Below are 19105 nucleotides of genomic sequence, written 5' to 3'. Positions count from 1 at the left end.
CTGGACAAGAGACATTTTTTACCCACTTGGCTTTTCACACATGGATTGCTGTTTGATATCTTATATAATAATGGACCTATCTCAGGTAAGGCTTCCGAAGTTCTCGGGATTGAAACAGGTAGCATCACAACATTAATAGCACCTGGAAGATCTCACCATTTGAGGAAATTCATTCTCTGGACTTTATTAAGTAAACACAAATTATACCATAATGATAACTAATATTTATTTACTATTTTAAGATTTACAATGTGCTTCATATGTTATTTATTTGATTCTCATAATTATTCCCGTTGTGCAGATGGCAAAACTGAGATTGAGAGAAGTGAACTGACCTTTCCAGGATCACACTTCTGGTAATTGATTAGACTCAGGTCTTCTTGACTGCAAGGCTAATATTTCATCCATTATGACACCCAGCATCCTCACAGCTTCCATGACTGGAATGGGGGACCCTTTTAAGGAGTATGCAGCTTTCTATTTTATATGCCTAGTTTGATTTTCATAACCAGCATGTAACTGAACATAGTATTTTTTTTCTTTTCCTGTAGAAAGTAGTCTGGCTTTGGAAACAGAGGATTTGGGTTCAGATTCTTTCTCTGTTTCTACCTATGTAACTTAGGATTAGCAACTATACCTCTTTGTGCCTCAGTTTCTTCATCTATGAAGTGAGGGGGTTGGATAACATATTTTATAAAATCTCTTCACATTTAACAATAAAATCTATGATTCTATAATTCTATATCCTATGATCAAGGGATCTTTAATAATTTCAATTTGTATGTGGCAAACTGATGATTAGAGAAAATTCTATAAAGTTACAATTTCAAGTTGAATACTTATTTTTTTAAAAATAATCAACAAATAGCAAACGCACTATATTAATGTCTTATTCTATGTCATTTGTAGTGAATTGATGGTGGTGTGTGACAGAAATGCAGGCTTGAACTTTTTAATGGTAATATGAATTTCATAAAATACTTTTTTTCTTTTCTGATTTTGTCTATCAATTTTGTTTGCACAGTACTGCTTTAATATCAGAATCATCTGTTTTATTTTTTGCCACCTCCTCAAGCTCTTGTTTGGTTGAGAGTTAGACATTTAGCTATGATTATGAGGGATTTCCTGATTGGGTAAATCATCCAATTATGAATGATGCCAATCCATAAATTTTCTTCATATTTTAGCTGTATTAATCTATTTTCTTTTCCTAATCATCTCTGTCTCCTCTTGGGTCATGAATTATTTCTCTAATCATAATTGTACAATATAAGCATGACCTTTCATTCTTTTCTACTTCTTTAAAAAAAAATCTATTTTAAATTTAGATTGGTGTATTGTTTCACATGATTAGAGGGATGATCTTGTAGGAAGAATAAGAAGCAATAGATGGATAGTTTAAATGTTTCATAGATAGTCTTGTGTTATTAAAAGAAAGAGAAGATGGCCTCCAGAGTGTTGGTTGGATCTTCCATATTTTTTATGCAAAGATATGGACAAGAATCACACAGGATAAGCAAGTATGTAAGGGTTTAGAACTATGCAGATAAGGCCACAGATCCATCTAAGTATCTAAGTACTGATGCTTAAGGAATAAGAGGTTTAATTAAACAAGGATGAGAAATTAGGTGCAGACTTCTGTAGAGTTTCTGAAAGTAACTTTCAAGGACCCCATAAGTCTATGACAGTAGTTCTTTATTATGTTTAATTTCCCTTCTAATCATATGGCTTTCTTTTTCCTAGATATTGATGTATCATTACTATTATGAGTTATGATTTTTACTCATGATTAGGGTCATGCATGATCTCAAAGAAAGGGGGAAAGTAAGGAGAGGATAGAAAAAAAGAATGCATTGCAATAGAGAGAATAAGGAAAAGGGAAATGAAAGAGGGATTATGAATGAAAATGAAAGAGAATATTATATGTAGAAAAAATGTATATCTGAAATTAACTTCTGTGTTAAAAATCAGATACCTGCAGTTGGAGATGAGAACATGATAGGACTTAGAGTAGGGCAGGCTTGGTACTTAACATGATTACTTGAATATAAAAGAAGAGGCATTAATATTTTCTGAATACTAGAAAGTTATAGTGGTCCAGAGAAAGACATTTGCTACTTTCTTAAATGAGTACAAAAGTGTAATAGTAAGGGAATTTGAAGATCTTTCCTGCCCCTTCTTAGGCCTCTGTGACCTGCTTTGAGCTTTGGCCCAGCCCACAGCTTGAAGTCCATGGTGGGAGGAGCTTGGTGAAGAGGTGGAACAGGAAAGACAGAGCTGAGAGAGAGTAAGACAGAACTGGGAGAGGGCAGGCAGAGCAGAGCAGAGCAGCTAGTGTGAGTGAGAGAGAGAGTGATTTTGCCTAAGGGAGCTTATTTATGGGGAAGCCTGATGGAGAGAAAGCCTGGGGATGGCCCTGCTCCCTGCATTGATAATGTGTATAGATTTCTTTGTTACTGTGATGGATTTGGCTTTCTGGTGTTTGAATACACGTCTTGGTTTTGTCTTTGAGGAATAGAGTTTACATTTTATGAATTTACCCTGGAAATGCATATGCATATCCATAGTGGCTGCTGTGGGTATCACATTGGCATTACAAAAGGAACATGTAATATAGGAGTAAGGGAAGAGGGCAGCTCCGGAGTGACCATAATTCTTATTTTCTTGCAGGTAACTTTTCAGGGAAGATTTCCTTATTTTCCCCAGTTACTAGTGCTCTCTTCTTCTTTGAATTATCTTGTATTATACAGTACTTACCTGCACATATGTCATGACTTATATTCTCCCCCATTTGTAGTAGAAAGTAAGTTTCTTGAGGGTAGAAACCATATTGGTTTGACTCTGTAATCACAATGCCTAGCCCAGTGTTTTGTGCTATGATTTTATTAATTTAAGGATTTACTGGTGTTTCACTCACTGAATCTACAATTCTAGAGAGAGACTTGGAAGGAATTAGAGGTTAAGTGACTCGGGTCATACAGTTAACAAGATTTGCAGTCAAGACATAAACCAGATATTCTAACTTTTCGGTCAGCTCTTATCCATTGTTTCATGTTCCTTGTCATACCTTGCCTGCAGTAGGCAATTGATAATTTTTGTTGTTTTAGTTGTTCAGTTGGATTGATGGATTAGAAAAGGGAGCTTGCTCTGAGATGGGAAGCCTTTGTTACAGGTGTTTCCCTTGGAGGAAGAAGGAAGCCTTTAAGCATGAAGGAAAAAACAACCAAAGGACAACTTGTGTCACTACTGACCGCTCTGACTGTGCCATTAGCATTGACATGGCCATGGCAGAGCTGTCTTCTAGCAGTGCAGCAGAAACCACATTTATGGGCCAAAGTGCAAGACCAACTCCCTCTTGGGACCTGATAATCAGGAAAACCTAAGGACATGGTGGATACATTCATTGACTCCCTGCTTCAGAAACTCTGCTAGTTTTCACTGGCTTGCTTAGCCTACTACTATAGAATGACACTGGACAGTTTCTATCAACAGTGACTCTAGCCAATGAAGACCCACATGAATTATCTTTTGTAATTACTGGACTGACTATAAGTAACAGACTTCTTTCCTATACATTGGCTCCAATTCATGTCCTCTATATTATGTCCCCATTTGATGACCCAGATCCCTTCCTGCCACTAATAGCAATACATGGGTTTTACATTTAATGGATATTTATATAGTAGGTATTTAGCATTCTAGATGTTCGTTAAGGTTTTTTCTAGTGCTAATGTTCAAATGTTCAAATATTCTAAACGATTTTAATTCTACGCCCCTTCCTCCCCGCATCCTAACTATAATCTCTCTTAAATATGAAATCACAGTTTTGCTGATTGGGGAGACTAGCAAAGTCCCCCAAATAGTTATACAAATAAATGGTTAGAAAGTTTCCCCTCTTCTCTCCCCCCACCCCCACAGGTTACACAGTCGAGTCTACTAAAATGATCAAGGCAAGATTCTTGTAGAACTTGTTACTTGATAAGAAGCAGCTAGTCAATGCAGTGGACAGAGTGCTGCAGGCAGAGTCAGGAAGACCTAAGTTCAAATTTGACTTCAGATATTTAGGATCTGTATGAGTACTTTATCATGTCTGCTTGTTTGGAGGTAATAATAGCACCTACCTCAGAGGGCTGTTGTGGGATTAAATGAAATAATATTTGAAAAGGGCTTAGCAAAGTGACTGGAACATATTAGGTGCTTAATAAGTATCTATTCCCTTTAAGAAACAGAAATTAAGGTTCGTTTCATGTACTTGAAGGCTCTGTGGGGATGGACATGTTCTCTCACTTATTTCTGAGAGATTCACAATTTATGACTGTTAGGGGAAGGAAAAGAGAAGTCTCCTACCTTAAGTCGAAGTTCAAGGGGAAAGTTGGAAGAACTCTGGGTATTTCCTGGAGAGAGAGAGAGAGACAGAGAGAGAGAGACAGAGAGAGAGAGAGAGAGAGAGAGAGAGAGAGAGAGAGAGAGAGAGAGAGAGAGAGAGACAGAGAGAGAGAGAGACAGAGAGACAGAGAGACAGAGACAGAGAGACAGAGAGACAGAGAGACAGAGAGACAAAGAGACAGAGACAGAATGAGGAATATGCCTTTCTCCTCTCCCTTCAGAGCTGACCAAGTGGGTGGTTCTTTCTGGCTCAGTTACCTGTCTTCCTCCAGAGAGTTTCCCAGTCTCTTGCCTCTTCATCTCCAAGCACAAATCCTTTCTCACTTGAGGCAGAGTACATATCCAACTTCCTGAAGCCAGTGAATGCATGCTCAGCTCCATGGGAGGCACTCCAGTCCAGGAAATCTGGGGAATGCATTGATTCCCTCCATGTTACACATAAAATATATTTTCAAAAGATTTCTAAAGCAACAAAACAGTCATATTCATGAAAGTGTGAATAACTTAATTAACCTTGGAATCTTAAAGACTCAAAGAACTACTTCCCATTTGTTTCTAACCTAATCCACCCCTTTCCACAAATGCATGTGAAACAGCAACCAAAAAAAAAAAAAAAAAAAAACTTAATCAAAGCCGCATTGTACATAAAGCTGTCATTCATCTAGTAATGGATTATCTGGTTGGAGAATGATCCACAAACCTCTCTTCTGTATATTTTTGGATGTCATTCACCAAAAAGAGTGCAAAGGAAGGGAGGGTATGAAACAAAAACTGGTATTTTAGTAAAATGAGAAAAAAAGCAAAAAATAAAACAACAAAAAATGAAAACACTTGAATGGATCTCAAAAGAACCAACTCCAAGTTCTCTTTGTTATTTCCAAGTTGGGTGATCTCTGACAAATTACCTAACTTGTCTAACTAGACCTTAGTTGTCTTACCTGAAAACTAACGTAGTTGGATTAGATGAACTCTTAGTCTTAAATTCTGGGACGTTAAATTCTGGTTAGCAGTTTTAAGAATGGTTTCTAAGTAGAATATAAGGGTGAAATTATATGATATTTTCTGCAGATTTTAATGAGCCATTCAATTACTTATTCAGAATAAAGGAGAATTTAGTCTTTGGAGCTGATTCCTTCATTTTTGGTCTGCTCATAGACAAACATTCACCTCAGTATGGTGCTGAGTGCGCTAAAAGAAACACGGTCTATTTAGTGACATCTCCCCAAAGGAAAAGAAACACATGTCGTTGAGGTATTAACTGAGAAAGTTAAAATAAAATAAATTCCGGACATTTCAAGTGTCAGAGTGGCTTACAGCACATTCTTTCTTTCTCTAAGATCCAGCTGAGCAGGTGGAAGATAGTCTGACTCTTGCTCAGACCTTCTCATCCTGTCACCTGTTGAGAGCATTTTGAAATCATGAATGGATTGGCCCCAAGTGACATTCTGCATGAAAAGTGCAGAATTTTGGTTCATTAAGACTCTCTCTCTCTCTCTCTCTCTCTCTGTCTCTCTCTCTCTCTTTCTCTCTCTCTCTCTCTCTCTCTCTCTCTCTCTCTCTCTCTCTCTCTCTCTCTTTTATCCTTAATTTACTAGATGAGATCATTGATATTTGAATATTTTATTTTTATACTCACAAAGAACATTGGGATCTCTGAAAAGGTTGACCACGTCATTTGTCCGCAGTAGTCAACACACAAGGGAATCTTATTGAAAGGAATCAGGGAAAGATTCCAACAGGAAGTAGGACCAGAGTTAGGCCTTAATGGAAGAAAAGAATTTCAATACGTAGAGATGAAATGAAAGGACATGATGTCAGGAGAGTCTATTCTAGGCAAGGAGAAGGGTGTGTATAAACGTAGAAGGTTAGTAGCTCAGTCTGTGGTGAGTAGTCTAGTTTGCCTAGAGAATAAAGTATATAAGTGGAAATGGTAAAAAATAACATATATTTTATATGTACATAATTTGTATACTATACATTTATTTTATAATATATAATATAAAAATAAAATAAATAAAAATAAACATATAATATAACATTACTTTACAAAACATTCTCTAAATATCATGTCATTTCATATTTACAATGATCCTGGGAGGAAAGTGCTATTATTATTCCCATTATATCAAGGAAGAAACCAAGATAGGCAGAATTGAGTGACTTGCTCAGTATCACACAGCTAATAAGTATCTGAGGCAGAATTTGAACTTACTGCTTCTAGGCTCTAGGCCCAGAACTCTACCCACTGAGCCATCCAGCTGCCTTATAATCTTGCTAGAAAGATGGGTTGGAAAAAGATGGTCTTGCGTTATAGAGTAAAAATTTTAAACAACGTATGATCACCTCCTGCACATAACCACAAAGATATGATTTCCCATCTTTTAAAATATTTTTAATATTAGATATTGTACTTTTTCCTGGAAAGAATTCAAGATTGCACTTTAAGAGATTTGTCCCTCTCTTGTCTCCAGTTACATCTTTTTACAATCAATTAATCAATCAGTAGTCGATAAACATTTATTAAATGACTGCTATATGCCAAATAATATGATAAGTCCTAGGGACAGAAAAAGAGGCAAAGAACACTCCCTGTCCTCAAGGAGCTTATAATCTGATTAGGGAGAAGGCATTCAAATAAATACATACAAAGCAAGTTACATGTAGCATAAACAAGAAATAATTAACAAGGGGAAGTATTGGCATTAAGAGGCATTAGAAAAGGCTTCCTGTAGTAAGTGGGATTGTAGTTGGGAGTTAAAGGAAGCCAGGGATGCCAGGAGTCAGATTTGAGAAGGGGAGATCATTTCAGGCATGGGAGATAGTTAGAAAAACATGCAACAGACAGGAGGCCAGTGTCATTGAGCTAAAAATATGTGACGAAGAGTAATGAGCAAGAAGTCTGAGAAGGCAGGAGGGGGCTGGGTTATGAATTATTTTGAATGCCAAATAACATTCTGTATTTGATCCTGGAAGATACTGAGGCTGACATGGCTGGACTTAAACTTGAGGAAAATCACACTGGTGGCTGAATGAAGGATGGACTAGAGTGGGGAGAGACCTGAGGCAGTTAGAGCCACCAGTAAACTTTTGCAATAATCCAGCATGAGGTACCAAGAGCCTGCAGCAGGTGGGGGTTGTGGTGTCCTAGGAGAGAAGCAAAAGTATTTTTTTAAAAATTCAATTAATTAATTTTTTTCAGTTTTCAACATTCATTTCAATAAGTCATAAATTTTCTCCCCTTCCTCACCGAGCTCATTTTCCCCTCCCTCCCTGAGATGGCATGCAATCTTATATGGATTCTACACATACATTCTTATTAAACACATTTTTCACATTAGTCATGTTGCATAGAAGAATTAAAATGAATGGGAGAAACCATGAGAAAAAACAAAACAAAACAAAACAACACAAGAGAAAGGAGTCTGCTTCATTCTGCGTTCTGATTTCATAGCTCTTTCTCTGATGTGGATGGCATTTTGCCTCAAGAGTCCAAGAAGGAAAAATATTGAAGAAATATTGCAAAGGTGAAAGTGACAGCTTGGATATGGCAGGGGAAAACTAGTAAGGAGTTGAGGATGACTCCTTGGGTTCAATATATTCTTCTCACTGCTGATAAAGCCATCTTCCTTTTCATCTATATGTTCTTAGTGCTCACTGGAGTACCTGAAAAAATAGTAGGTGCTAAATAAATGCTTTTTGATTATATAATCCATTATGTTCAATTCCTAGCGTGCCCTCCTTCTGCTCAAAAAATGAATAAATTTCAATCTAGTTTCTACTAACTTTTTTCAGTTTTAATATGCACTATTCAGCACTTTATATATTTAATTCTCCATGCAAATTAGACTCCTCACCCTTATCTCATCTTCATCATAGACTCATTTGTCCCTGTGGATTTGCATATATTTTTCTCCCTCCCCAGACCAAATGCTTCCAATACCACCTCCTCTCAGTCCACGTCTATGTTTTGAATCTTTTTCTTTCTTTAAGGCCCAGCTCTGGTTGCACATCCTGCAGGAATCCTTCCCAGATTCCCTTTAATTAGCTGAAATTCTTCTTTCTTCATTTTTTTTTTCTCGTGGCACTCTGTTTGACCTTTCCTATGCTCTTAATTGTATACTAATACATTGCAGTATTTGTGCCATTGTCTCATTCCCTGTACTTGACATTAATTTCACTGGGGGAAAAGATTGCCATTTTTCATCTCAACATTCATAAAAATTTTATGGAAATTCATAAGCACCTACTAGGTGCAGAGAAATTTGCTAGTTTATGAGGGAGATACACAAGTTTACATTAATTATCTGTGCTTCTTGCCTCCAAGGAGATTACAGTACTAATGAAGAGTGCCTGGCACATAAAGTGTGCTTAATGAGTACTTATCTGTTTGTTAATAATTGCTCATTGACCAACACTTGGGTGAGTGGGTTAATGAAAAGAATAATAGAAGTTTAAAAAGTTTGTAAAAGCCCCTATGATTGGGAGGCTGGAGAGCAGAGTGAAGAGCTCTGTGTAAAGATTCCATCTAAAGAGGTCTCCCATGCCAGTCATCTCTTTATTTCCCATGTGGTTGCTCTTCTCTCGAGTGGACTCCACCGTGATTGTGCCCACAGTTGGGTTCCTTCTCCATCTCCTACTTTGTTTTAAGCTTCCTTTGTTTTTGTCCATCAAATAACTCTTTTAGATGAAGGATTATTTTTCCTGTTTTCTTTTGCATTCTTAGTGCTTAGCACAGTGCCTAGAACATATTGGGAGCTTAATAAATGTTTATTGATTGCATGAAGTATAAATACATCTCACTGACAGCAAAGTTTCCAAATTTTGCTTTGTGTTGTCTAGAAAGTGTGCCACTACTTAATTATTTGAAATTTAATGCTTCCTAATATGATTGTTTATCCCTTCAAATTGCTTATTCTATATTATAATTTCAGGTAGGCAAACATTTAAAAAAATTTAGCTAATTAATTTTTAGTTTTCAACATTCACTTTTATAAGAATTTTAGCTCTGAATTTCACCCCTCTCTTTCCTCTCCGTTTTTCAAAAATGGCATGCAGTTTGATATAGGCTGTACATGTACAACCATATTAAAACTATATATATAAACAGAGGGAAAAAAAACATGAGAAAGGAAAAACAGAAAATGAAACAACAAAAAAGAGAAAATGTGCTTCAATTTGCATTCAGACTCCATAGTTCTTTCTCTGTGTGTGGATAGCATTTTCTGCCATGAATCTTTTGGAATTCTCTTGCATTGCTGGGAAGAGCTAAGTCTAAGTCGATCTTTGCACAATGTTGCTGTTACTATGTACGATGTTCTCCTGGTCCTTCTCATTTTACCCAGCATCAATTCATGTAAGTCTAGGTTTTACGGAAATCTGTTTGCTCATCATTTCTTATGGAACAATAATATTCCATTACATTCATATACTACAACTTGTTCATAAGCTAACATTTTTAAGAACTGAAATTCCACTAAAAATATTCTAGAGACATATCACATTTAAATTGCAGTTACCAAGCTATCTTCTGATGGATTTATTTATTTTGTTACAGCAGAGTATCTCAGGGCTGTTTTGCAGTCACAGCTAGGGTGAAGTGTTCAGAGCATTGTCACAGTGTAAAATTTAGAGGATATTGACAACACTATCCTGAGGAATGCTTTCTCCTTTGCTTGGTCCCTTGTCCTTGGCCATGGAGGTCTCATACAAGTTCTTCCCCTTCAACAGCTTAGAAATTTATCACATGCAAGGCCATTCACTTCTTTCTCTGGTGCCTGCATTGTATCCCTAGGTGAATCTACCCCCTTTATTCTCCACCAACATTGTCACTTTTCTAAGATATAAAATCTTCTAGTTTCATTTCTGATCACTTACCAACAGATCATACTAATTAGTGTAAGTCAAATTTCGGTTTGTCCTATGAATGAATGACTAAATTATGAATTTATGTGTAAATGAATGAAAAAAAATATTTTAAAGTTTCTTTTTCCCATATCTTAGTAAGTGTTATCTTTGGGGCAAGATAATTAGGGATTTGAATTTGAATTTGAAATTGCAGTATTGTGCAATTTCTTCAAGTGATTTTTTTTGCTTTATTTCTCAAGAATTCTGGTGCCATACAGAACTGGGATGCTTTTCTTTTCATGGGGTGAGTATACTGGTATTTTATGGAAGTTTAAATTTTTCTCCTCTCATCCCCCTCATCTTGTTTTTCATTTTATTTCCCAGTTCTAAATTTGAAGAAACCCTTCATATTTATAAAAGCAGTCTTGAGAAATAAATTGTTGTCTATCTATCTGTCTGTCTGTCTATCTATCTATCTATCTCTAATTCAGTTGTCTCCTTCCTTTGGCAAATAGTGTAGTTCAGATTGCTTTAGGACAGACTGAGGGCCAAGGAAAGGGTAAAAAACATAGAGTTTTGATTTTAAAAAAGGATTATCCAATTTAGAAGTAAAATGCTCAGAAAAAATATATTTTCCTCCCAAGTTATAGTAGAAAGTATGCCTAATAGGTATTTTTCATTGTAGGAATATTACATATATCATACTTTGTTGTGGTTGGCATTGGTCTATATTCCATTTTAATGCATAGCAAATGGAATATTCCTTCATTTAAAATATATAAATGGATTGAACACATGTGAATAACCCTCAATGAAAGAAGACAAAACTTTAGAAACCTGAATCTTAAATGTCTATCATTTGGTTTCACTTTTTTAAAAAAAAGATTATGTATGCAGCAAGTTATTAATGTACCAGTTCTTTAGATCTGTCATCACAAATGCAAATCATATTCCTTTAAAAGAGTAAGAGGAAAACAAGTTTTTCTGAACCAGTCTGTCTGTATGTCAATCTAGTCAAAACATAAAAGCAGAAATCTTGCTTAGGCATTGTTTCAGGCTTGTAAATACTCAGAAGAATTATTTCCCCATTGGATGGTAATTCAATTGTTTTATTACAAAATTTCAAAGATCTACAATTTCATTGGTGTACTACAGATGTTGATATCAAACCAATAGCATCATCATCCCCATTGTCGTCATTGTCATCATCATCATCGTCATTATTCTCTTCATCCTAAATAACACTAGAATTTTAAGGCTCGCAAAGTATTTACATGGATCACTTCATATGATCCTCAGAATGTTAGGATGGAGTTATTTTTATTCTCACCTTACTTATAAGGACACATGGTAAGAGAAGTTAAGTGTTTTATCCAAGTTCACATAACAAATTCCCGAGGCAGAAGGTGAACTCTAGATTTCCCAACTCCAACAATCTACACACTGTACCATCTAAGTGGATAAATAGTCCCTAAGAGTTTGTCATCAAAAGATTCATAGCTACAAATTTTGTGAGAGTATTTACATAATAATAACTGAAATTTATGCAGCACTTTTTATGTTTACAAAATGCTTTACAAATATTGTCTCATTTGATCCTCACAACAGTATTGCGAAGTCAGTGCTATTATAACCATTTTTACAAATGAAGGAATGGAGGCTAAGTGGTTAAATGAGTTACTCAGGGTTACACTGAGCAATTAAGTATCTGAAATCTTGGTGAAATCAAGTTCTTTAGACTCCAAATCTCTTCCTCCCTTGAACCATCTAGCTTTCTAGAATGCCCTTGAAAGTTTCTCTGACCAAAAGAATTCATCACCATGAATTTTATAAGGAGGTTTAAACAGGGTGATTCCTCTAAGACCAACTATGCCCTGAAGGCATATTATTTGCTAAAGGAAGAGCACAAATGTAAAAAAAAAATGCATTATACCCCTTATTTCTTATGGCATGATATAATGGTTAGACTGCTGAACTTGGACTAAAGAAAATGAGTTCATACCCTGCCTTAACCACTAACTAGCTATGTGACCCCAGGTAAGTCACTTAATCTCTCTCAGTCTCAGTTTCCTCATCTGTAAAATGAGGATAATAATTCACAGGGTGATTATGAAGATCAAATGGGATAAAGCATATGAAACACTTTACAAACCTTAAAGGGCTACATAAATTTTAGCTATTACTATTATTGTGACTAGTCTTTCAAACATGAGGATTTTCCTGACATTTAGAGTGTGGAAAAGAAAATGAAAGGAAGGGGCAGAGAAAAAAAAAATCTCTCCAAACATAGTTGTGCTGAACCCTGAAGGACATAGAATCTAATGAAGGGGCTTTGATACAATTCTTTCTACCTTGGTAGGATTCATCCAAAAATGAACCTGGGGTTATATCCATGTCATCATCAGGCATCAGAGAAGGAATTATTACTTCTATCAAAAATATGGAATCTGAGTGGGAGGTGGATTGCTGAAGACATGGTAAAATGAATCTGAGGTTGATCAGTGGCGACCCCCAGTAAAAGTCATTGTGTGGCTGTATTTTAGCTGAATGAAGAATTCCAGTCATGGCAATTAGCCGTGCATTTCTGTATGATGACATGCCAGGCATGGGAATTTCATCTTATTTTTTTCCCCCTAAGCCACTATCCAGAGGAAAAGGGGGGGGGGTGAAGTGTGAATTAGATTAGAGCTGCCTTGCACTGCTGAATGCTGAGCCTACATGAGCTGATGGATCAACAGCCAACTCTGAAAAAGCTTTTTTGCCGTTGCTCAAAGTAAGCATGCCATCAAAATTTTGTCTTTCTCCAATGCTCGATACTCTTTATAAGGGTCAGTGATGGCAGTGGGCCCTCAGAGAAAAATCAAGGATAAAAAATAAATAACTGGAAGCCTGAGTAGATCAAACAAATTATTTTCAGGTTGACAGACACCTCACTAAGTGAGAGCTGATGAGCTAGAACCAGGAGACTTTATTGGTGATCAGTGGTGACTCTTAGGTGTTTCTGGGGAGTTTTTAGAAAGAAAAAGAAAAAAAATCAAAGTTTTGAGCAATTCTTCTTTAACACAGGGAAAGAAATGTGGAACACAGGAAAGATATATGTAAGCATTTTGAGGATTTGGGAAAGAATTAGTAGTACCTCATATTAGCCAATGTATGTCTATTCTTTGAATGGTACTCTATTTAAGATGACTTTTTTATTTTATGATGGGAAAACATTTTATGTTATATTTAGCTTTTTCTCATTCAGGTCAAGAATCTGATCTACTCTTTATACAAATATGCATTTGTTTATATAAAATAAAACCTGTCAAACTCTAGAAGCAGGGGCTCTTAACTTGGGGTCTCTGGTTAAATTTCAGAGGATCCAGGAGCTTGGATGGGGAAAATAGCATCTTTATTTTAATAATATTGGTTTCCTTTGTAATCCTATGTATTTTCTTTTCTTAATTTCCAAACATTTTTTTCTGACACTTGTGGACAGAAAAGACTGCTGGTGATTGCTTACAGACCAGAGCAGAGGTCACCTCTCCCTTAACTATGCCACTTTGAAGGAACTGAAAACTTACAGGTCCCTAGAGATATCTCAGAGAACAGCTGCACAAAACCTCTGAAGCCTGGGGTAGTATACCGTCCACTTGATAAAGGACTCAAAAGTCATGTAATTGGCTGGAAAAAATGCCCCAAAATGTAAAAAATAAGACAACAGAAGGTTACTTTCTTGGTGAAAAGGTATTATCTTCCATCCTTTGAGATGAGGAAGATTAAAGGATGCAATCAGAGCAAGACTAAAGCATACAACTGGAGGAAGGCAACAAGGTCAAGGCTCCTACATCCAAAGCCCCCCAAAATTATGAAATGGTCCAGACCATGGGAGAGCTCAGAAAGGATTTTGAAAATCAAGTAAGAGAGGTGGAGGAAAAATTGGGGAGAGAAATGAGAGTGATGCAAGAAAGTCATGAAAAGTGAGTCAACAGCTTGGTAAAGGAGATCCAAAAAAATGCTGAAGAAAATAACACCTTTAAAAATAGACTTACCCAAATGGTAAAAGAAGTCCAAAAAGCCAATGAGGAGAAGAATGCCTTAAAAAGAAGGATCAGCCAAATGGAAAAGGAAGTACAAAAGCTCACTGAAGAAAATAGTTCTTTAAAAATTAGAATAGAGCCTGACAACAAGAGATAGAAAGAGAAATCACATTTAATGTGATTACGGTAGACACGATAAAATATCTGGGAATCTACCTGCCAAAACCAATTCAGAGACTATATGAACACAATTACAAAATACTTTTTGCACAAATAAAGTCAGATCTAAAGAAGTAAAAAAATGTCAGTTGTTCATGGATAGGCTAAACTAATATAATAAAAATGACACTTGTATCTAATTTAATTTACTTGTTCAGTGCCATACCAATCAAACTATCAGATAATTATTTTCTAGAGCTAGAAAAAATAGTATTAGAACTCATCTGGAAGAACAAAAGGTCCAGAATATCAAGGAATTATAGGGAAGGTGGCCTATCCCACCAGATCTCAAATTGTATTAGGAAGCAGCAATTATCAAAAACACTTGGTACTGGCTAAGAGACAGAGAGATAGACCAGTGGAAAATGTTAGGCACTCAAGACACAGTAGTCAATGAATATAGCAATCTACTGCTTGATAAACCCAAGGATCCCAGTTTCTGGGATAAGAACTCACTGACAAAAACTGCTGGAAAAACTGGATAATAGTATGGCAGAAACTGGGCATAGACCAATGCCTGAAACCATACACAAGAATAAAATCCAAATGGATACATGACTTGGGTATAAAGGTTGATACTATAAACAAATTAGGGGAGCAAGGAATAGTGTATTTGTCAGATTTATGAGGAATGGAGAAATTTATGACCAAACAAAAGATAGTGAACACTATGAAATGCAATTTGGATAATTTTGATTACATTAAATTGAAAAATTTTTGCCCAAACAAACCCAATGCAACCAACATTATGAGGGAAGGAGTAAAATGGGAAATAATTTTTGTAACTACTGTCAGTGATAAAGACCTCATTTCTAAAATATATGGAGAACTGAGTCAAATGTACAAGAATACAAATCATTCCCCAACTGATAAATGGTCAAAGGATATGAAAAGGCAGTTTTGAAAGGAAGAAATTAAAGTCGTCTATAGTCATATGAAAAAGTGCTCTAAATCACTATTGATTAGAGAGATGCAAATCAAAATAACTCTGATGTACCACATTATACCTACCAGATTGGCTAACATGACAAAACAGGAAGATGATAAATGTTGGAGAAGATGGAGAGTTGGAACACTAATTCATTTTTGGTGGAGCTGGGAGATGATCCAACCATTCTGGAAAGCAATTTGGAACTATGCCCAAAGGGCTACAAAAAGGTGCATACTCTTTTATCAAGCAATATTGCTTCTAGGACTGTATCCCAAAGAGATCGTAAAAATGGGAAAGGATCCCACATGTACAAAAATATTTATAGCAGCTCTCTTTATGGTGGTCCAGAACTGGAAATCTAGGGAATTCCCATCAATTGGGGAATGGTTGAATAAGTTGTGATATATGAATGTAATGGAATACTATTGTGCTATAAGAAACGAGGAACAAGAAGGCTTCAGAGAGGCCTGGAAGGACTTCTAGGAACTGCTGCTGAGTCAAAGGAGCAGAACCAGGAGAATACTTTCACAACCACAGTGTGAAAGAAATTTTTCTGGTAGACTTAGCCCTTCACAGCAATGCAAGGACCTAAAATATTTTCAATGGACTCTTGAGGCAAAATGTCTTCCACATCCATTGAAAGAACTATGGAGTTGGATCACAGAATGAAGCAGAATATTTTTGTTTTGTTTGTTTTGTTTTGTTTTGTTTTCTCATGGTTTCTCCCATTCATTTTAATTCTTCTATGCAAAATGACCCATGTGAAAATGTGTTTAATAAGAATGTATGTGTACAATCCATATAAAATTGCATGCCAGCTCGGGGAAAAAAGCAATTCAAATATTGTGGAAATACAATCAGGATAACACAGGATTTAGCAGTTTCTCCATTAAGGGGTTGGAGAGCTTGGAATATGATATTCCAGAGTTAAAAGGAGGTAGAATTAAAACCAAGAATCACCTACCCAGCAAAACTGAGTATAATACATTAGAGAAAAAATGGTATTCCAATGAAATAGAGGACTTCCAAGCATTCTTGTTGAATGACCAGAGTTGAATAGAAAATTTGACTTTCAAGTACAAGAATCAAGAGAACCATGCAAAGGTAAATAGGAAAGAGAAGCCATAAGGAACTTATTAAAGTTGAACTGTTACATTCCTATATGGAAAGGTGATATTTGTGACTCATGAGACCTTTTTCAGTATTAGCGTAGTTAGAGGGAATATATGTGTAGATATGTATATGTATGTATGTGTCTATTATATATGTATATATATGTTGGTAATGTATGTGTATGTATGTACACACATACACATACATGCATGCATACATACATACATACATAGACAGTGGGTACAGGGTGAATTGAATATGAAGGGAGAATACCTAAAAAATAAAATATACTATTCAGTGGAATGTACTAGGAGAAAGAGAAAGGGAGAGGTGGAATGTAGCAAATTATCTCACATAAAAGAGGGAAGAAAGAGCTTTTACAGTGAGGAGGAGGAGGGGAGAAGAAAAGGGATAAGTGAGTCTTACTCTCATAGTATTTGACTTAAGGAGGAAATAACACACACTCAGTTGGGTATGGAAATCTATTTTACCCTATGGAAAGGCAGGGGAGAAGGGGATAGCATAGGGAAGATAATATAAGGGATAGCAAATTGTGAAAAAGGATAATCTGAAGCAAACACTATTGTCAGGGGACAAGTCAAGTGAGAGAATGGAAGAAATGGAGGACAGGACAGAACAGAGGGAAATATGGTTAGTCTTTTGCAGCATAACTGTTATGGAAGTCTTTTGCACTTATATAAATAATACACATGTATTACTTATATTGAATTGCTTGTTTTCTCAATAAGGGTGGGTGGGGAAGGAGGGAGAGAATATGGAAGTCAAAGCTACAAAAATGAATGTTAAAAATTGTTTTTGAAAGCATCTGTGAAATAAGATGTACAGATAATGGGGCATAGATATCTATAGGAAAATAAAAGTGAGGTAAATGGAAGAAGGGAGGATGATAGATGGTAGGAGAGACTGGGGGAAGGGGTGGATGGAGTGCATGCTGTTCTGGGGTGGAGCTTGATCCCTGGGGAGAGATGGTGAGAAAATTTGGAATTAAAAATTCTTGTGGAAATGAATGTTGAAAACTTAAAAATAAATAAATTATATGATAAAAAAACTTTTTCATTCAAATCATTACATTGTACTCTCTTGGAAGTCAGAAAATATGCTTTGTCATAGTTAAACTCAGAAAATCACAATGACCTGTCTAGAAAAAAAGTTGTTTGAAAATATGACATGTTCAATGTCTGATGAATCCAGGTCAACCTTTGCTAGTATTTCTTAACATTAAAAAAATTATAATTATATTTTTGCCATTTAAGTTGGGTTAAAATATTTTGATATTGTCTTGGGTTCCCTTTAGAAAAGTAAATAAGCCCTCATTGTTCCTTCTGTTGGGACTAGGTGTAAGGAGACTTCAGTTTGAATACAAGATCTGTTACTAGCTATGAGTTGTTTCACTATGATAAGACTCATCTTCTGTTTTGTACCCTAAAGCAACTGAGACACTCATTTCATGGGATACATAGTTATTTTACTTTGTCATTCTCTGAGGAGTAGAATGGAACTCTCTACAATGAAGCAAATGTGCTATATATGTTACAGGATTAAGGAAAGAGAACTTGGTGAGATCACCAAAACTAGTCAGCATATACAACTTGATACTCAATGACGATGATGCAAAGGTGGACATAGAGGATGATGGTGAAAAATATGTTGAACAATGGGATTGGGGTTAAGAAGTAACAAACAAACAAATAAAGCATAGTTTCCCTGACAACTAAGAAGATTCTCACATGGGTATTGTTTTTATATATTGTTTTCCCTAAAGAGAGTTTGAAGGCACCAGGTGTGGCAGACCCTGAAAACACATTCATGTATGCACAAGTAAAACTGATAATTTCTGTCACTACTACGGAAATAATTTCAGATTCAACGATGCATGCAGTCTGGGTATAAAAAGGATTAAAGTTAGCACTAAACTAAGAGGAGAAAGGATAAATGTGAAATGACTAATATCAGACCAAATGACAATAACCCAAACGAGACTAAATAATTTCTGTATTCTGAAGAAAAGGAAACTGATAAAAGTAAAAACATGATTACAACATTCCTGAGAAATTTAACCACTGTAGAAGTCACCTCAAGGAAGAGCCCCAAGATAGTATGGGTGAACCTTTGATATCCTGCAGAAAAACAAAGACATGGCAGCCTTGCGCAATGCAAGTTTAAAATGCAAGCTCATGTGCCAAACATTATGGAAGAATATAATTAATTATAATACATAGCATACCCTTACAAAATAGTGAGAAGCAGTGAATAAAATCTTTATGAGAATGGTCTATGAAGTTGGTTTAAAGCACTTCAGTAAAGAGACTCCTTTCTAATAGCATACTGACCAGAAGCAAGCCACTTGTCCTCTAATTAGAGGAACCTCAGTTTTCTAATCTGTAAAATGAAGATGATAACATCTGCAATAGCTATCTGACTGAACTTTGAGAAACAAAAAATATGTTGCATGTAAAGCACTTTGAGAACCACAAAATATATTTGTATGTGGTATTTTTACTGTGTATATGCCCAAGGTATCTTTGATGAATACATTATTAGTATGGGACAGACAAGGTTTTGAAGACAT

Source organism: Notamacropus eugenii, chromosome 7 (assembly GCF_028372415.1).
Source record: "Notamacropus eugenii isolate mMacEug1 chromosome 7, mMacEug1.pri_v2, whole genome shotgun sequence".
Taxonomy (NCBI): Eukaryota; Metazoa; Chordata; class Mammalia; order Diprotodontia; family Macropodidae; genus Notamacropus; species Notamacropus eugenii.
The sequence above is the reverse complement of the archived record's forward strand: the minus strand, read 5'-3'. Positions refer to the sequence as shown.